Raw genomic sequence first — 6,596 nt, forward strand, 5'->3', positions numbered from 1 at the left:
TCTGCCATGAAGAAATAGAATCAATAGAACAGTCAGCCTTGTGCACCCTCTGCCACGAGGAAATAGAATCAATAGAACAGTCAGCCTTGTGCACCCTCTGCCACGAGGAAATAGAATCAATATGACAGTCAGCCTTGTGCACCCTCTGCCACAAGGAAATAGAATCAATAGTACAGTCAGCCTTGTGCACCCTCTGCCACAAGGAAATAGAATCAATAGAACAGTCAGCCTTGTGCAGACTCTGCCACGAGGAAATAGAATCAATAGAACAGTCAGCCTTGTGCAGACTCTGCCACGAGGAAATAGAATCAATAGAACAGTCAGCCTTGTGCACCCTCTGCCATGAAGAAATAGAATCAATAGGACAGTCAGCCTTGTGCAGACTGCCACGAGGAAATAGAATCAATAGAACAGTCAGCCTTGTGCACCCTCTGCCACAAGGAAATATAATCAATAGAACAGTCAGCCTTGTGCACCCTCTGCCACGAGGAAATAGAATCAATAGAACAGTCAGCCTTGTGCAGACTCTGCCACAAGGAAATAGAATCAATAGGACAGTCAGCCTTGTGCACCCTCTGCCACAAGGAAATAGAATCAATAGGACAGTCAGCCTTGTGCAGACTCTGCCATGAGGAAATAGAATCAATAGAACAGTCAGCCTTGTGCAGACTCTGCCACGAGGAAATAGAATCAATAGAACAGTCAGCCTTGTGCAGACTCTGCCACGAGGAAATATAATCAATAGAACAGTCAGCCTTGTGCAGACTCTGCCACGAGGAAATTGAATCAATAGAACAGTCAGCCTTGTGCAGACTCTGCCACGAGGAAATTGAATCAATAGAACAGTCAGCCTTGTGCAGACTCTGCCACGAGGAAATTGAATCAATAGAACAGTCAGCCTTGTGCAGACTCTGCCACGAGGAAATTGAATCAATAGAACAGTCAGCCTTGTGCAGACTCTGCCACGAGGAAATTGAATCAATAGAACAGTCAGCCTTGTGCAGACTCTGCCACGAGGAAATTGAATCAATAGAACAGTCAGCCTTGTGCAGACTCTGCCACGAGGAAATATAATCAATAGAACAGTCAGCCTTGTGCAGACTCTGCCACGAGGAAACAGAATACTGTCCATCGGTGGCTTGCTTTTGGAGTCATGTCCAGGAATGGTTATGTCATATCAGGGTTCAGATGGACATGCCGACTATTGTCATGGCATCGGAACAACCACGAAAGGTCAATGGGGAAACATCATTGTAGTCTTGGGTAAAGTATTTATTTTCAGGGCAATATCGGTAGAAATTTTACAAATAGGGAGGTTGAGGAGCCTCGTAAGACATCACAGTAAAATGGAGGGATGTATTGCAGAAGGAAATTGTTAAATGGCGTTATACTGTGAAAGATGGGTTAGTCTGTGGACACCTTTAGGGTTGGCGTAATACTGGGAAAGATGGGTTAATCTGTGGACATGGGAAGGTTGGCGTAATACTGGGAAAGATGGGTTAATCTGTGGACATGGGAAGGTTGGCGTAATACTGGGAAAGATGGGTTAATCTGTGGACACGGGAGGGTTGGCGTAATACTGGGAAAGATGGGTTAATCTGTGGACATGGGAAGGTTGGCGTAATACTGGGAAAGATGGGTTAATCTGTGGACATGGGAAGGTTGGCGTAATACTGGGAAAGATGGGTTAATCTGTGGACATGGGAAGGTTGGCGTAATACTGGGAAAGATGGGTTAATCTGTGGACACAGGAGGGTTGGCGTAATACTGGGAAAGATGGGTTAATCTGTGGACACCGGAGCGTTGGCGTAATACTGGGAAAGATGGGTTAATCTGTGGACACAGGAGGGTTGGCGTAATACTGGGAAAGATGGGTTAATCTGTGGACACCGGAGCGTTGGCGTAATACTGGGAAAGATGGGTTAATCTGTTGACACCGGAGGGTTGGCGTAATACTGGGAAAGATGGGTTAATCTGTGGACACCGGAGCGTTGGCGTAATACTGGGAAAGATGGGTTAATCTGTGGACACCGGAGCGTTGGCGTTAAGATCGGGAAGAGAATGTGAATTGGCTGCTGTGGGTGAAAATCCAGCACTTGAAGAAAGAGTAAATTAGAAATATAAATGTATAGTTATTTAATGACAGGTACTGTAGATGTGAGTGAAACAGCTGTAAATAGCAGAAGTATTGTAGTCTGTTTATTCCAATCAGAGTAGGGAAATGAACAAATAAGGAGATTGGAAATGATGCAGACACTTTCATGGATAGAACCTATAATCTATATGCAATATTAAAGCTGATCTATTTGCCCCCCCCACACCAACAAAAAAATCAATGGAATTAATGTTTTGCTCCATGAGGTAATCCAACAATGTGTACACCGCCATCGTGCTCATCTTCTCTCATTGATTAAGTCAGGTGGGTGTCCACCCTGTAGTGCCACATGTCATGATTAAACTCATTTGACTTTGAAATAGTCAAGATGGTGGCGTACAGATTGTTGGATTACTTCATAGATCAAAAAATGTATAACAGCATATTCTGAAATTCAAACGAACTCCCTGCAACTAGATATGGATGTTTTAGGTCTTCCAAGTCAGGAATGGAGGAAGTCTCGCCAAGTGAACGTTGGTTAAATTCTGTGCTATGCCAAACAGTACCTAACCTGTAAGGTCTGATGGAGCATCACATTAGCCATTACAATATGCTAGCTAAACCACACCCCTCCTGTTATTCAATCAACAATCTGTTTACACTCACTGTCTGCTCCCACACACCTCCCAAAAAGGTAGATTCCTTATCCCATTGCTTCAGGAGCAACGTCATGGCAACGTCATTTTGTGGGCACCGTATAACATGCCCTACAGATTCACCTGCTTTTGATGGCTCTCGCTAATCACCAGACTGACTCCAGTGCTGCCTAGTCATCTTTTTATCTACAGGCTGGGGTTTCTCTAGGATATCGTACCTGTTCTAGTACCACGAGAGAAACCATTTCCCCCTTCTTTTTTTTGACAAGCTTAGACTTTCAACAGAAGAGTTGTGGATGGATGCATTTGTTGGAGTGGGATAGTTGTAATTTTTTCTCATTTTGTTTCTGTATAGTCGTGATAATACATACTTGAAGTTGTATGTACAAATAAGACTGAGGTGAGTAACAGATTACTACAAAACACTTAATACTCTGTTCATTTACAGCTAAAAATCTAATGTTTTTCAGTGTTATGGCTGCATTAGAAATACAATAATGACCTTGCGGTCATAGTCAATGTGTACAACATAGGTTTATTTATTTGCAGTCTTCTTCAGGACCTACTCATTAACCCATTGCATCAATACGAGAATATGTTATTGCTGTCCTTGGGGTAATGACTCTCAGAATTTAGCTTGATTGATGGCCCTTTGGTAAACATGATACAGATAAATAAATCCCAATTAAAATCAGTGGACGGCCAAGGCTAAATATGAATGATATGTGTTTGATGTGTCGTCTTCGGACTTGTGTGATACAAGGAAAGCTTGGAAGACTTATACATCTACGGTAAAATGTGAATGAAAGTTTTCTCTTGTGTGATGTTGCGCTATAGCTGCCTGTTAAGACACCAGAGAACAACTGTACAGTTTTTTTTATGTAGATACAAAATGTCAGATTTCCCTATGGTGTAGAATGCGTGGCTCTTGGGAATGTGACAATGTGCATGTTTACTGTCACGATACACTAAAAGATATGAGTATGAGTGACTCTTGTGTCTTTTTGAAAATGATCTCCTGTTGACGCCTTATAACAAAACCTATTGCCTCTTCCCATATGGCAGTTGTTCTTTTTATTTATTGGTTGGTGTGCCGTAACTTTCCACTGTTTTTGTATTTTTCCTCAGTTTGCCCCACCTCTTGAGCCCCTAAACTTTTACGCAACCACCCATAGGCACATTGTATCTGTCCCATTATGGCGTCTGTGAGAGCACCGGCAGCGCCATTGAGGCCATCTCCATTTTGAAGTAGTAAATTTTGTCATTCTCCTTCTATGAGTTGGCAAACAAACTTAAAGGGTGCACACTGCCACCTAGAGTGTGTTTTGAACAGGTATAAAGACGAGGTTCGGCTATTTACTGCCACCTGCAGTTATGGAATGTTTTCTCACAAGTATAATTCATTGGCTGATCCCTCCTGGTGACCTGGATTTAATTATGTGATCCTTCCTTAAGCCATAGGAATCCCCACCCAGATTACTACTTTAAAATGCTGGGTGCCCTCAATGGCAATGTCCATGAAAAAATAGGTTTTCTACATCTAGAGACCTCTGTCATTCTCTTTGTCAACAACCACACGTTTGACATTTGCATACATCAAGTGACTGACTTGACTGCTTTGGGAGCCAGTCATGTGTCATTTCTTCTCCTTTATCATGAACCCCCCACAGAAAAAATGCTTCTCCACTCATTTTGAGTTCTTATCATATCAGGATAAGATAATTATATTACTCTACTCTTTGTTGAGATGTGTGAATACCAACTTGCGTCTAGGCAGTGGAACTGTAGTTTAGTTTGCAGTGAAAGCGAGGTCCCACAAAGTTATCTATGGGGTGAGATAAGGACGCCCAGCTGTGTGTTAAGGTCTGTATCTTGTCTGTTTTTTTTTCTTCAGTGTCTGGCTCCACTTAGGTCTTTAACAAATATTCCCATTTTAAGTGTGCAAAATCGAGAGAATCAAAGCTTTGAGCTGAGCATTTCACAAAGTATGCTTCAGATGTATTTTATTTTTCAAGGTTTGGCATTACTCATGTGGTCAAGAGTCTGTCTTTACAGGCGTTTTGTGAACCCCATAGGTAACGGAACCAGAGCCGTTACTACTATTCTTGGTGCACCGGTGTTCCTATTGATAGAAAGGGATCTTTACTGAGCATTTCAATCACCAGCTTTGTTTTTATTCTGCTTTGCGCCATTTTTGTTTTGGATAACTATTGACCATGCCACATAATGGTCTCTGATAATATGCCCGCCATACTTGTCAGTTTTATTCTGCCAAATGGAAGAAAGAGCTCTTTGTCTGTCTTGTTTTGAAACGTAAATAAAGATGGGCTGATGTTTTAAACTCCAGAATTATTCTTTATCATCCACTTTGATAGTTGACCATTGTTCAAAAACTTGTTTCCGACTTTAACAATGTTGTAATATATACACTGCTCAAAAAAATAAAGGGAACACTAAAATAACACATCCTAGATCTAAATGAGTGAAATATTCTTATTAAATACTTTTTTCATAGTTGAATGTGCTGACAACATCACACGCAACTTATCAATGGAAATCAAATTTATCAACCCATGGAGGTCTGGATTTGGAGTCACACTCAAAATTAAAGTGGAAAACCACACTACAGGCTGATCCAACTTTGATGTAATGTCCTTAAAACAAGTGAAAATTAGACTAGTAGTGTGTGTGGCCTCTGTGCCTGTATGACCTCCCTACAACGCCTGGGCATGCTCCTGATGAGGTGGCGGATGGTCTCCTGAGGGATCTCCTCCCAGACCTGGACTAAAGCATCTGCCAACTCCTGGACAGTCTGTGGTGCAACGTGGCGTTGGTGGATGGACCGAGATATGATGTCCCAGATGTGCTCAATTGGATTCAGGTCTGGGGAACGGGTGGGCCAGTCCATAGCATCAATGCCTTCCTCTTGCAGGAACTGCTGACACACTCCAGCCACATGAGGTCTAGCATTGTCTTGCATTAGGAGGAACCCAGGGCCAACCACAACAGCATATGGTTTCACAAGGGGTCTGAGGATCTCATCTCGGTACCTAATGGCAGTCAGGCTACCTCTGGTGAGCACATGGAGGGCTGTGTGGCCCCCCAAAGAAATGCCAACCCACACCATGACTGACCCATCGCCAAACCGGTCATGCTGGAGGATGTTGCAGGCAGCAGAACGTTCTCCACGGCGTCTCCAGACTCTGTCACGTCTGTCACATGTGCTCAGTGTGAACCTGCTTTCATCTGTGAAGAGCACAGGCCGCCAGTGGCGAATTTGCCAATCTTGGTGTTCTCTGGCAAATGCCAAACGTCCTGCACGGTGTTGGGCTGTAAGCACAACCCCCACCTGTGGACGTCGGGCCCTCATACCACCCTCATGGAGTCTGTTTCTGACCGTTTGAGCAGACACATGCACATTTGTGGCCTTCTGGAGGTCATTTTGCAGGGCTCTGGCAGTGCTCCTCGCACAAATGCGGAGGCAGCATACTGCAGTCATCTTCAGTTCCTGCTTGTTTCGGGGACTTATTGCCTTCAGTCTCCTCTTCAGCATGTAAAATGCACGTTCAATTGGATTCAGATCCGGTGATTGACTCGGCCAGGCAAGGTTTTTCCACTTTTTGGCCATCAAAAACCCCTTCGTTGTTCTAGCAGTATGTTTATGGTCATTGTCTTGTTGCGTGATGAAGTGCTGTCCAATGAGTTTGGAGGCATTTTGTTTTATCTGAGCAGATCAAATATTTCTGTAGACTTCAGAATTCATTGTTTTACTTCTGTCTGCAGTCACATCATCGATGAAGACAAGTGAGCCTGTTCCACTGGCAGCCATACAGGCCCAAGCCATA

The 6,596-nt window shown here is 43.4% G+C and overlaps 1 long non-coding RNA gene across 1 annotated transcript; it reads left to right on the forward strand.

Moving 5' to 3' along the window:
* Nucleotides 1-30: 30 nt before the first annotated feature.
* Nucleotides 31-5,092, forward strand: LOC118362287 (uncharacterized). The gene is made up of 2 exons (XR_008086074.1): nt 31-1,520; nt 1,615-5,092. It is a non-coding gene; the product is annotated as an uncharacterized LOC118362287 (long non-coding RNA).
* Nucleotides 5,093-6,596: the final 1,504 nt, after the last annotated feature.

The sequence above is a fragment of the Oncorhynchus keta genome, chromosome 29 (genome assembly GCF_023373465.1).
Source record: "Oncorhynchus keta strain PuntledgeMale-10-30-2019 chromosome 29, Oket_V2, whole genome shotgun sequence".
In the NCBI taxonomy this organism is placed as follows: Eukaryota; Metazoa; Chordata; class Actinopteri; order Salmoniformes; family Salmonidae; genus Oncorhynchus; species Oncorhynchus keta.